Source organism: Malania oleifera, chromosome 1 (genome assembly GCF_029873635.1).
Source record: "Malania oleifera isolate guangnan ecotype guangnan chromosome 1, ASM2987363v1, whole genome shotgun sequence".
Classification (NCBI taxonomy): Eukaryota; Viridiplantae; Streptophyta; class Magnoliopsida; order Santalales; family Ximeniaceae; genus Malania; species Malania oleifera.
This window is the reverse complement of record NC_080417.1, coordinates 38,752,398-38,766,852: the sequence shown is the minus strand read 5'-3', so window position 1 is coordinate 38,766,852 and position 14,455 is coordinate 38,752,398. Positions and strand designations below refer to the sequence as shown.

At 35.3% G+C, this 14,455-nt stretch overlaps 1 pseudogene; it reads left to right on the top strand.

The window, feature by feature from the left end:
- The first annotated feature begins 240 nt into the window (after positions 1-240).
- LOC131158215 (chitinase 2-like) lies at positions 241-14,195 on the top strand (annotated as a pseudogene).
- Positions 14,196-14,455: the final 260 nt, after the last annotated feature.

Below are 14,455 nucleotides of genomic sequence, written 5' to 3'. Positions count from 1 at the left end.
TTAGGCACGGATAGTCAAGCTGAGGGATGCACCTATTTCATAGGAGAGTTAGCACATGAAATATTTCAAGATCACTTCCCAAGTGCTTGGGCAACGAGCGGAGGGGGGCAGGGGCTGTATGAAAGGTCTTAGAAGTGGTTACATTGCCCCAATAGCATCATCATCCATGGAAGCAGCAGCTCATGCAGAGATGAAACGACAGCGTCGAGAGGCCGAGTATGATAAGTAGAAGATGGCTCGATGGATGTAGATGATGGAAATGGAGAACATGGAATTGAGATTGGAGGTCTCCAGCTTTCGAGCCTAGATGCAAGCCATGATGGATAGGCAAGCGCGATTGGAGGAAAGGATGCACCAATCTGGACCAGATGATGCAGGTGGCTCCTATAATTAATTATAAGGTATTATGATCACAAATTGAGTTTCATGTTAAATCATGCTAGTCTAGAATGCCTCATGCATGGCGGATGCAGTTGATGTGTATTGCATGCTGGTAGTGGATATAGGTTCTTGTGTGCCTTCAACTTCTTATAAATGATCTATTTCAACCTATCAGGTGTAGGTTTTATGGGAAAATGTCCAATTTACAGACGGCGTGCTGCCGAAATTGCGTTAAAATTTTCCAAAGTCCTAAACAAAAGATAGGTTTTGTTTAATGTTAAACTATTTTTGAAAGGGTGAGTGAAACTTAGGAATTATAATAAATGAGGTAATGTAGATTTAGTTCATTTAGAATAGACATTCATTTACAGAAAAATAAATAGAGATAAAACTGATGGGCATAAATTTCTTTGAGTTATACACACATGAAATTGAAGTTAGAATTAAATTAAAAAATAAAAAAATTGAAGATTGAATAAAAACAAAATTGAACTAACTTGGTATCCCTTTCTTGTAAATAAAAAAAAATGTTGATATCGTTTCTCAACTTGAGTATACATTCTTAGATTATAGGAGCTTCCATTAATAGGCAACATAAATTTGAAGGCTAATTCACCATTGTGAATGTTTTGGGTTCCATGGAAGATGGTTGGACTAAAATTCGAAGAGTTATAAGCCGAATAGATCGGGAGAGGAAGGGTCTCAATGGAGTTAAAATGTAGGTTTTGAGACGTGAAATTTCTATTTAATATAAGGGTAAACTTAACATTACATATTTATCACTTTAAGGACTATCAAAATTTTCTTTTATTCTTTAAGAAGTAGTTCAATGCTAGTTGGAAGGTCATATGTATTGCATGTAATTTTATGTAAATAATAATGTGTAAAATATTTTTATAATTTCAATAAACTTTAGATATATTTTCAAGATGAGTTAATAATATATTGTCATAATTTAGTTTACCAATATTAAAGTGTGAATATTAAGAGTTATTTATAAAAATTAACACCTTGTTTAAAAATCATAAAATACAAACATTGATATGAGATATTATTATAACACCATATAAATATAGGACTTATGGACGTGAAAAATCTTAATAAAAAAGATTATGACACTAATGCTTTGATTAACTTTTTGAAAAAAATTGAAATTTTAATATTTGCATAATAAGATGTTTTTTCATTGTTTTTTTTTTTTTAATAAAAATCTTGGTATATGAATTCTTAGGAAAATATTAATAATTTATTATAATTTCTAAATTGCCATTTTCTATATAAAATCTTGATTAGTGAGTTTTTGTTTTTTAAATTTTATTGTATACCTTTCCCTCTTCATCAACCCAGACAGCACCCAACACCTCCGGTGTCTTCAGTGAATACATAGGAACTGAGTTCAAACATGTCACATTTTCAGATGTACCCATTAACCCACATGTCCAATTCCACTTCATTCTCTCCTTCACCATTGATTACACTGCCTTATCTTCTCCTCGTCCAACAAATTGAAACTTAAGCATCTTTTGGGATTTAGATGATCTCAGCCCCTCCCATGTTTCTTCCATCAAGGGTAAACATTCGGATTTCAAAGTAGCATTTTAAAGCTGATTCTAAAACTTTTGCTCAGTGCATAGGGCAGCTCACAGCGACCCTTAAGGAGAATGGGGTAATCTCTTTTGCTTCTATAGCTCCATTTGATGATAACGAAGTTCAAAAACATTGCTTGGCTTTGTGGAAGAGTTATGGGAACCTCATAGACTATGTTAATTTTTAGTTTTACGCAAATGATAATGGAACATCTGTGTCTCAGTTCATTAGCTACTTCAATACCCAGATGATTCGAAGGCATGTTATTTTGTATATAGTACGATAGTGGAAAAGCAGATTCATGTCTATTTGGGTCTCACATCGGTTTTCCAGGATATGTTTAAGTCATTTAAAAGCTTTTCAATGAGAATATTAGCGGATGACTCAAGATAACAATTTTTCTTTAAATTATGAATTTAAGATATGGTTACATGGATTACTGTCGTGAATATGCTACATGATTTCATGCTAGACTAGAATGCCTCCTGCATGGCGGATGCAGTTGATGTGTATTGCATGCTGGTAGTGGATATAGGTTATTGTATGCCTTCAACTTCTTATAAATGATCTATTTCAACCTATCAGGTGCAAGTTTAATGGGAAAATATCCAATTTACAGACGGCATGCTATCGAAATTGCGTTAAAATTTTCCAAAGTCCTAAACAAAAGATAGGCTTAGTTTAATGTTAACTATTTTTGAAAGGATGAGTGAAACTTAGGAATCATAATAAATAAGGCAATGTATACTTAGTTCATTTAGAATGGACATTCATTTACATGTTTTTCGTCCAGTAAGCTTAAAGCATTCATTGTTGTGTCAAAATCATTGAAAATATTATATACACTTGCCTGAGGATTTGAAAATTTTAAAAACGCATAAGTTGAATATATACATAACTCACAGGGAGCATCACTTTCATAATCATTTAAATTAAATGCTCTCATCATCTCCTAACGTTCATGTTCAAATGCCTAGATGAATAACAACACCACACTGAACTCAATACAATCCATTGTTCTCTGTTGTTTGTATTATGAATTTAAGATATGGTTACATGGATTACTGTCGTGAATATGCTACATGATTTCATGCTAGTCTAGAATGCCTCCTGCATGGCGGATGCAGTTGATGTGTATTGCATGCTCGTAGTGGATATAGGTTCTCATGTGCCTTCAACTTCTTATAAATGATCTATTTCAACCTATCAGGTGCAGGTTTTATGGGAAAACGTCCAATTTACAGACAGCATGCTGCCGAAATTATGTTAAAATTTTCCAAAGTCCTAAACAAAAGATAGGCTTTGTTTAATGTTAAACTATTTTTGAAAGGATGAGTGAAACTTATGAATCATAATATATAAGGTAATGTAAACTTAGTTCATTTAAAATGGACATTCATTTACTTGTTTTTCATTCGGTAAGCTTAAAGCATTCATTGTTGTGCCGAAATCATTGAAAATATTATATACACTTGGCTGAGGATTTGAAAATTTTAAAAATGCATAAGTTGAATATATACATAACTCAAAGGGAGCATCACTTTCATAATCATTTGAAAAAAAAACATAATTAGGGATTTGTATGGACATATGAGTTGCAATGTCACTGTAGAAAAGAACCAAAAAAAGTGGAATAATGCTTGTCTACGAAACAGTAAAGCATGCTAATTGGACACGTGTCCTCGACTGGATTTATTCGCTACATCCCCTTCCCCATGCAATGCTAATACCTCATTGAGTCATTGTGTAAATCCCCCATAAACTAATCTCATGCTGTGTTCCAAAGCATGCATTTTACATCTTAAGTTTAGATTTAAATTGACTTTAATAAATTTCAATATAATTTTATGCTCCTCGTGTTTCGTGAGACTTTGGACTTGAATTTACATTGAATTTAAATAAAATGTAATATTAAATTGTATTAAAATTTGTCCAAATCCATTCAAATGTTTGAAATCTATGCTCTCGAACACAACGTTACATTTTTCATTATTGATATTACTACCGTACAAATTATGTAATATGCATGATTATGAAATCTTTGCCAATTTGTTATATCATATAATTATTTTTCCTGATTATACTTAGCATCAGCTCTCCTCAATTTGGTATACTAAATTTATTTTAATGACTCTTAATTTGTAGGATTCGTGGCTATCATAACATTAGCATGATGCCATGCATGCATGCACTACAGTCGTCAGATGCAACTTTTGACTATTTCTTTATAATTTTTATTGTTATTTGGAGTTTTTGTATTTTAATTTGAATTTGTATTAGTATTTGTATTTGAATTTTGAATATTTTTAAATAATTTTTGTTATCTGAACATATGTTATTTCTTCATTTTAATTGAATTTGTATTTAAATTCAAAATTTTGAATGATTCGAATTTTGTAGTAATTATGGTTTCAGTTTATATATTCGAAAATGTAATTATAGATTTTTATATAAGAATTCATGATTAAATAAAATTAGTATAAAAGGTTGTTTAATTTTCCTAATTATTAGTGAAGGATTCAATTTCGTCACTAATACCCTACTATTAGTGACGAATTTTTGATTCGCCAATAATACCGCACTAGTAGTGACGAATTTCTAATTCGTCACTAATACCATACTAGTAGTCACAAATTTTTAATTCGTCAATAATACCACACTAGTTGTGATGAATATCTAAGTCGTTACTAATATCCTACTAGTAGTGACGAATTTCTAATTCGTCACTAATACCGCCCCTATTAGTGACGAATTTTTAATTCGCCAATAATACCACACTAGTAGTGACGAATTTCTAATTCGTCACTAATACCATATTAGTTGTCATGAATTTCTAATTCGCCAATAACACCATACTAGTAGTGACGAATATCTAAGTTGTCACTAATACCCTACTAGTTGTGATGAATTTATAATTCGTCACTAATATCCCTACTAGTAGTGACGAATTTATAATTCGTCACTAATACCACAACTATTAGTGACGAATTTGAGTTGAGTCGTTATATACTATATAGTGATGGTGTTAGGGTTTTAGTAACGGATTAAATCCGTTACTAATACTCCATTATTAGTGACGAAAATTATATGTGTCACTAAAAGTTAGTAGTAACGGCATATATAGCAACGATTTGAAAATCATCACTAATACTCATAAATTTGTCACTAATACTATTAGTGACGAATTTATGACTATTAGTGATGAATTTTATTCGTCACTAATACCTTGATTTTTTGTAGTGTACATTCTTCCTCAGTTTTAGAAACTCTAGTTGTACCCTTAGTTTTCATAGGAACATAATTTCCCTTAGAGACAACCTTCCACACCTTCCAATCTATATTTTGAAGGTAAATGTGCATCATCTATTTCCAAAAAGTGTAACTAACACCACTAAAAATCGGAGGTCATACGGAAGAGGGTCCCTCAGGGAAAGGGGTCATGGTGCTATGAGCCATCCTAAATCTTTTGCAAAATAACTATTAAGTCTATGCTACGTGACTCTGATACCCATTGTTAGCTTTACCGTAATCCCAAGAGGGGGGTGAATTGGTATTTTCAAATTTTATCCTTCAGGTCAATCCACTAACAACCGTATTATGCAAGCCTAAGGTCAATCTAGTGCAGATAAAGTAAATCAATATAAATATATAGAAAAAATTAAACTGCACAATTAATTTAGCTAAGCATGCACAATAAAGCAGTAAGTAGAGATGACACCAGAAATGCTATCGAGGTTCGGAAAACTGCCTACGTCCCCGCCTTTGTTAACAAGTACAAGGATTACCACTATAAGCTCACTTAACGGGTGGAGCGGCACCTAAACAACCAGGTCAATTAGCACAAGGTTGGCCTCAACCTTTACATACAATCTTTTTTGGGCTGGATTACCGTCCCCTGAGGCCACGCGTGGAATACAATAGATTTCACAATAAATTTGCATACAATCAATATGCTTCTCAACTAAGTAGATTATGCACCAATGTAATCAATACACTACCGAATGATATGATAAGATAAGCTTAATGTAGTCTTAGAGTCTACTCTCAAGGATTTATGCAAATAATGCATTCAGTACGTGAGAGTGTAAGTGATAGGATTTTTGTGTCAAAAATAGTCTCAATCACAATGAACCAGCAAAGATCACAAGCATATTTCAAATATCTCAACAAATATTTTTTCTCAAAATAAATCACAAGAGATATTCAAAAATGGTTTGTAAAAATTTATCTGATCTTTGTATTAGGAAGATAATCTCAATCAAAAGATATAGAAACAAAGATCTTTAGCACTCAAGCAAATATCTCAAAATGTATTTCTCAAAGATCGGCATAAGAGATATTTTGAAAATGATTTGTAAAATAATTTTAGCAACCAAAACACAATGTGAACTACTTGAGTATTGCAATGACAATGCAAAACCCAAAAGCTTAATGAAGAATTCCTAAGCAAGACTTATTAACAAAGTCTTCTATAAACACATGAAGCTTTGCTCTCTTTGCTCTCTTATAAAATAATCTCAATCAATAAGAACAAAAAAGAGTTTAAGCCTAATGAAAAGAACACTCAAGCACACTTACAGAGTGATTTTAGTAATAAAGGCGAGTAAGAATGAGTGTAGGATGCTAAAAAATGAGAGTAGGAATTTTTGAATTTCAGAGGATTTTTCCTAATTAAGTTTACTAATCATTTACTAATTTTTTCAAATGAGGGGATTTATAGAGAATTCCCCAGAATTATAACCGTTCAGGACATATTAGTCATTTTAGAAAATGTTTAAGTGAGGTTAATAAAATTTAACTGTGTTTTAACCTCGATAATTTTCGCTAACTCGAGAGCACCAGTGAAACGTACTTAGGGTTCAATTGACCAAGTGTCTGAGTTCGGTCGATCGGGAGTATTTTGAGCTAGAAAGATGGTCGATTGTACTTGAGGTGTTCAAATGCGATATTCCAAATTCATGCGGTTTGGTTGACCGGATCAATTTGAACTAGGAGGTTCGGTTAACCAGGAGGTTGGAAATTCCCATGTGGGGGTTCGCTCGACCAGGACGTTGCCTATATATTTCTAGTTGGTCAACTAAACATGCCATCTCTGGGCAGTTCAATCCTTTTCTCTTTAAAATGTTCTCCCTATTTATAGATGATTGACTTGGTTTTAATAGGGCACTCTTTTATGCATGCATGGGGGACCTAAGGTCAGTCTAGGCATTTTTTAGCTTATCTAATCATGCATGTAATGCATTGATTATTACATACCATTTTCCCTAATTACTATTAAGACACAAATTGAATAGTAATGAATTACAACATAAAATGATCGTCAGGGTCTTCATGCTCTACCTCATGTGCCACCAAAGTATTTGCAAATATAAACCTGCATATAAACTAGATAGCCATCAAATACTTGAGTATTTGTCATCATCAAAACCGGGTGTGACCAATGACGTCAACAGTATGCAAAAAGTGATGACCTAGGGTTTAGAGCTTGTATTTGTAAGTGTTCTTGCCATCTAGAAGAATTTTGGCTATTGGATCATTTAAAATAAAAGATTTCCATCCGTGTCCACGTAGAAATTCCGTTCTGCGTTACGAACTCATCGACGAGTGTTTAACACTTGTTTGGCTATGGTTTCGGCGATGAAATCAGGGAATTCATCGATGGGTAGATTGTCTGAGATTTTGGAGCTCTCAGTATTTTCTCATTGACGAGAGTAGAGCGTTCGACAATGAATGGCCTTTAGTCATTCATCGACAAGACCAGCGGAATTGTCGACAACCTGTTTGTTAATCAGCCCAATCCAACCTAGGTTAATGCATATGAATATGTCATGAAAAAAATATGTATCCTAAGGTCAGTCTATATGTTAATTTGAGCTTCGTATCATATCATATGAGTTATGCAAATAAAATCAAACCTAATGTGAATTACAACTGAAAATTTGAATTGTCTTTATCCTTCTACTCTTTGGTTTCCATGGATTGAGTCAAGTGGTATATGCTTTGTATTCCTCATGACCTCCATAGCGTACTCATCATCCGTGCATGCTAAGTCATTGTCCTATTCAAAATCTCAAATGCACAAGTAAATTACCAAGTGATTTGTCATTATCAAAGTAGGATTGGACTCATAGAGTCAACAGCTTTTGCACGTGTCAAAATGCTCAACGAGCATAAAATAGCTAGTTTTCCAAATAAAATCATTTCTTTATTCCCCAACGGCCATAAAATGGCTACTTTGGGTTCTTGCCTAAAAATACTAGGCTAAAAAATTTGGAAGAAGTTAGAGAATCACATTAAAATTAGTTTTAATCCTTCTTTGACTCTCTCCCATTTCCATACCCCACTTGTTCTTTAAATTCCCATTTTTATTCTAATTTTCTTTTATTTGAAAATCATTTTGGGAGAAAATACTCTTGGGGGTTTTTATGTGAAGAAGCTTGAGCATATTTCATACATATAAATTGCTTGATGGCCATCTTCTTTTATACTTTCAAAGGAAATATTTCTCCTACTCCTTGAAAATCATTTTCGGGGAAAAAATTTTTGGGGTTATATTTGATGAGGCTTGAGCTTATATCTTTCATATATATATATATTGATTGAACTCCTCTTCTTCTATTGTTTTACAAAGATCAAATTTCTCCCTTACTCTTCTCTTGAAAAATTATTTTTGGAGAAATCTCTTTGTCATCCAAGCATGGCTTGAGCATATATCTTACATGCATATATATATATATATATATATATATATATATATATATATATATATATATATTGCTTGTGAGCCTAATTGTGCTTTTATCTATCAAAGGCCAAAATTTTCCTACGCTTTTATTTGAAAAATATTTTTGGAGAAAATTTTTTAAGTAAATCCTTGACAGCCTTGAGCAACATATTTATTTCATATATTCTTACTTGGAAGGTTTCTCTTATTTGAAGGTCAATCATATTGAGAAAAAAATCCCTAGTTTTTCCTATTCTTTGACTTGGAAAATAAATTTTGGAGAAAAGTTTTGGGGTATTGAAGTAAGCTTTGAACATATTTTTTATTGATAAATATTTGCTTGAAAAGCTTCTTGAGAAAGGCTAGAGCATATATTCAAAGTCTTATATTTTGCTTGGTAGCCTTTTGATTTTAATTTAAAGGTCATTTGAAAAGAAGAAATCATTTTCTATACTCTCACCGATTTACTTGAAAAATATTTTGAGAGGAATTTTATAAACTCTACATAGCTTCATTTTAACATTATTTGAGAGTGCATTTAGTACTTTATTGTTGTACACATCTACTTATTTCAAAAGCATCTTATTTGTACAAAAATTGTTTTATGTTCCGATTTGGCTGAGCCCAATGATTAAGCTAGGGAGACTTCACCCTTTAAGAAGGAACCAATTTGGCTCAGCCTGGTGATTGGGCTAGGGAGACTCTGCCCCGTAAGGAGGAACCAATTTGATTCACCCTGGTAATTGAGCTGGGGAGACTATACCCCATGACGAGAACTAGTTTGGCTTTGCCTAGTAAGTGAGATAGGGAGACTTCGTTCCATAAGGAGAAGTGTAAACAGCTTCTACTCCGCCCATTTAAGTGAGCAAGTTAGTGGAATCCTTGGGGGTTTGCCCAAGGCGAGGACGTGGGTAGGTTTGGCTGAACCTTGATACTAAATATTCTCTCTCTCTCTCTCTCTCTCTCTCTCTCTCTCTCTCTCTCTCTCTCTAATTTAATTTCTGCACTTTAAATTCCGCATGTGTATGCTTGTTCTTTTATTGTTATAATTATTTTGCATACACACATTTAAATTTAAATGGGATATGATGTGGTGTTTTTATGCTATTATCTAATTTGTTGAGAATGCCATATTTATTTTAAACATTAGCATACTTGATTATTTGAGGGATTTAAGACTGCTTAGAATGACCTTAGGTTGTGTAATACTGGCTGCAGTTTAAAACTCAACACACTTAACGTAGGAAGAAATTTTTAATACCCAATTCATCCCCTCCCTGTTGGGATCACACCTTACTATAAATGCAATTGATGAGTCCCTAAAATGCACTCTTTTAGGCCGTCATTTACCTTTTCTACCCTCATTTATTTTGTATATAACCCTTTGCTATCATATTTCAGAGCTATGCAAGGTTTATTCATGTTTCAGGGAAAACAGGTTAAAACCATGGAGTTTGGCATTACGAGAAGCCAAGGGAATATTTGCGACACTCAAAGATCAAATCATATGTTTAGCCAAGTCCCTAGAGCATCGATACATTCAAGAAAGAAAGATCTTGCTTGACCATGTGGAGAGAGTAGCTACCAATAGGGGCGACCTAGGAAATAGATGCAGACTCCAAGGTTCAAGCCTATAAAATAGCACAACTGCAAGTTTCAACCAAGTCCACAACATAGTGACTTTTTGGGGCGACTAGGTCCATAGATTGAAGCTGATTGAAAAAAAAACTACCAAGAGTCTTGACCAAATGCTCAACTAGAGAGACCATTATGGGTGATAAATTTCAGTTTCTGAGATTTCCTGAAGCTCGAGACCTTGCAAGTCTAGACCATCAACTCAACCAACAAGACCCAATTATGCAACTATGTTGAGAAGAGCTGAATTCAAATCCTTGCTTTCTCGGGAGCTCCAACCATGGCGCAATCGAGAAAGAACATGGATACGACTTTGTCAAAATTGACAATCTTTGTTGCTAGATACTTGCAGCAGTTTCAATTTTTTGAACTCAAAGCCTTGTAAACCTTAATGGGTATATATAGTAGCTTCGATAATGAGCTTAGGGTTCCTCTTTGGTCTCTATTACGTTAGTGACAAACTTAAGACATCTTTCATATCCAAGTTAGATTATGAGTAGAGTAGATTTTCAATACTTGTTCTCATTTGTGCAAGAAGCATTCGAAGGCCAATGACAACCGACAAGGATCATGTACATTCCATGTAGATTAGACAATCATTCGATTGTAGTTTCTAGTGTTAGTGACAGACACTTTGATTGCAAAGGAATGATATTTTACTACTTTCATTTACTGCTTTTGTTTACATGTTTTCCATTACTGCTTTCTTTATCAGCTTTGCCACTTTTCATGCTTTGACTGTAATGAAATCTTGGAGATAGGATAGCACTTCTGTAGCTTCATTTAGGTACACATAGTAGGTTACAGTCCCTCAGAGAGGCTATTGTGATCGTTGTGATAGAGTATACTTCGGTTCCTGACTATGCTCCAGACGGTTTATGCACCCTTGCTGCCCTATGCCATCAAATGACTCCTTGAACCATACCGATTCTCGGTTAGCTTAGTATGATAAACTAACCGAACTTAGATTACACACATGACATCCTAAGTCTAATTTATGATAGAGCACTACTTTGTAGGAGTAGAGTTAATATAAACTTTACATGCTTTCATTAGGGTTGTTAGAAAAATTGCACCTTTACACTCTCTTTTTACACAAGGCTATAATAAACTGATTGGGAAGTGGTTTGATAATTATGCTTTAAGTCCCTGTGGATCAACACTCGACTTCCCCCAATTTCTACTAAACTTGGAATTAGTTAGGTTCTATAAATATTATTTTTAGTAGTTAAGGACCCATGCCTTGGCAAGCCTACCAAATTTTAGCGTCGTTGCCGGCGCTTAGCTATGGTTATTATAGCCAACTTCCATTTTAGAGTATTGTTGCTTTGTTTTTATTTGTTTTCTTTTTATTTTCATTCCTTTTTTGCTGATTCTAAAGTCTTAAATCAGTGCACTTCAAGTGTGTATGCTGGGCTCGCGATCTTTCTATCCAAAACTGATTCCTATAGACCTTGAGATTGAGAGATCCTCTAGGTCCCTTAGGAAGCCAATCTCCGACCCTGAGTTTGCAGAGTCATCTGAACTTAAAGCAATGGATGAACTTCCCCCATCCACATACATAATTTTGATGATGATACTCTCCATCTTAGCCTTTTTCCATTCTCTCTGAAGGATAAAGCCAAATATTGGCTGGTGTCCTTAAAGCCAAACTTGGTGACCACCTGGGCCACCATGCAGCATGTGTTCTTAAAGAAGTACTTCCTAATTGGGAGGACTAACCAGCTATGGAGAGCCATCACAAGTTTCACACAAATGAATAAGGAACTCTTTTTCGAAACTTGGGTACACTTTAGAGACCTACTTCGTAAGTCTCCGCATCATTAGGTCCCCAAGTGGCAATTAGTGCAAACCTTTTATGAAGGGTTAGCTGAGAGAAATAGGTCGATGATTTATGCATCATGCGGAGGTACTTTCCTTACAAAGCACAAGAATGAGGCTTGGGTTCTTTTTGAGAGGCTAGCTGAGAATTCTTAATAGCACACTGCTGCTGCTCATAGACCCCCCCAACTTATCCACCTCAAAACATAAGGGAGTTTATAAGTTGGTTGCAGGCCATGACCTAGTGCCAACCCTGCACACCATCGCTCTAAAGTTACATCAAGTCCTATCCTGAGGACAGCACCCACAGCTAGCAGCATGTGCAGAGGTGTGTGCCATCTGCACTAATCCTTCCCACACCAGCTATAATCGCCCACATGCGCCTTCCCAGCTTGAGTTTGTGTAGGAGGAAGTTAGAGCCACCCACAATTGGTACGATAAGCCATCTAATGATCCATTTTTGAACTCGTATTATCTTGGGTGGAAACAACACCCTAACTTCTCCTAGAGACCACAAGCTCCGGTATTTCAAGCCCAAAGACCTCAACAAAACCTTGATGCTCCATCTCTTCGCCTATATCATAACTCTCAAAATCATCCTACTTCTGCCTCTAGATTTTAAACCTTTCAGTAACCATCTCCTCTTTAGCCCAATTACGATACATTTCAAGAGATGGTGTTGAAAGGTCTTAAAGGCATTAAGATTGATTGACAAGTAGATTGACAACTCCTTCGCTCCCCCTCTCAATCCATTGCAAATCTGGAAGCCACCATGGGGCAACTAGCTACAACCTTGAGTCAGAGAGATGAGGAAAAGTTGTTGAGTCAGCCCTTAGTGAACCCCAAGGGCCAATATGGGGTAGAATGTAAGCTAGTCGTTGGTCCATCGTTATTTTAGGAGCAAGTCTAGGTAGTGACTATTATTCAGATTAGTAGGATGGTAGAAAATAGGGCAAAAAAGCAATTAAGAAATGGAGAGAACGAGGAGGAGAAGGGTGTAGATCCTAATGTTGAAGCTTGTGCCACCTCCTCTAGTTTCGTGAAGAATCCTAAGACTCCCTCATCCATTTCTAGAGGAACCAAGCCACATTACGCCGCTCATATAGGGCATTTCACATCTCTCAAACACAATACCATGCAACTCTCCCTATGCCCTGTTCACCAAAGAAAGAGACCACAATGGATTCCATCATGGATGGATTTAGAGGAATTCAAGTCAACAAACCCCTCTTAAATGACATTAAGAAAACACCTATGTATGCCAAAATATTCAAAGACTGATACAGGCTATAGAAAGATTTGAGGGCATCTATAAATAAACAATTGAGGCTGGTCGAGCGCATAAGCTCAATGATAATTTGTCACCTCCCTCCTAAATCAAAAGACCCCGAAACACCGACCATTTCTTATGTAATTAGAAATTACACCATTGATGAGGCTCTTTTAGATTTAGGTTCGAGCGTGAACATCTTTCCAAACTCAATTTACTTGCAATTCAACTTAGGAAAGCTACAACCCACTCCGGTCACCTTGTGCTTTGCCTAATCATCAATGAAAAGACCTCGGGGGTGAGGTAGAGGATGTATTGGTCAATGTGGAAGAGGTCTCCTATCCTATGGATTTCATTATCCTAGATATGGAACCTTCCAAGAATCCAATCCCTGTTCTATTAGGACAACCATTCTTAGTCACGGCTAATGTCTGCATTTAATATAGGGCTGGGATTATGGACATTTCCTTTGGCCAAAAGCAACTCTGGCTGAATGTATTCCATGTTCCCCAACATCCACCTAATGTCATCCAAGCTATGGATAAGGAATTGATTGATAAAGGTGTTGGGGAAGAGGATCCCTCAATTTGGTGGAGGGACCCGTTAGAAGAAACTCTTCAGCTCGAGAGCTTATCTACAGCCGACTTGGAGGGCCCTTATGAGCAAATTCCTGCAAATCATGATCTGGCCTCCGGTCTAAAGGGAAAGATGGAGTTATTTGAAAGAAGACATGACAAGGAAATGAAGGAAGCCACTCTGAGCTTCAAACTAGGATGAGTTAATATGAGCTTTAGTACGTCTTGTTAAAGACGGTAAACTTAGCACTTCTGCGAGGCAACTGAGTATTTTGTTTTTTTTTTTTTTTTTTTTTGAGTCTTTAGTGTGTCCATAGTAGTGTAACTAGAGTTCAAGTTCTTATTATGGGTGATGTAACTGGCACATTCCTAAGGGGGGGTGAATTTGGGTAATTGAAAAATTATTCTTAGGTTTAATTCAAATTATAATAAGTATTTCACAACCTAGGGTCTTTCTAAGCA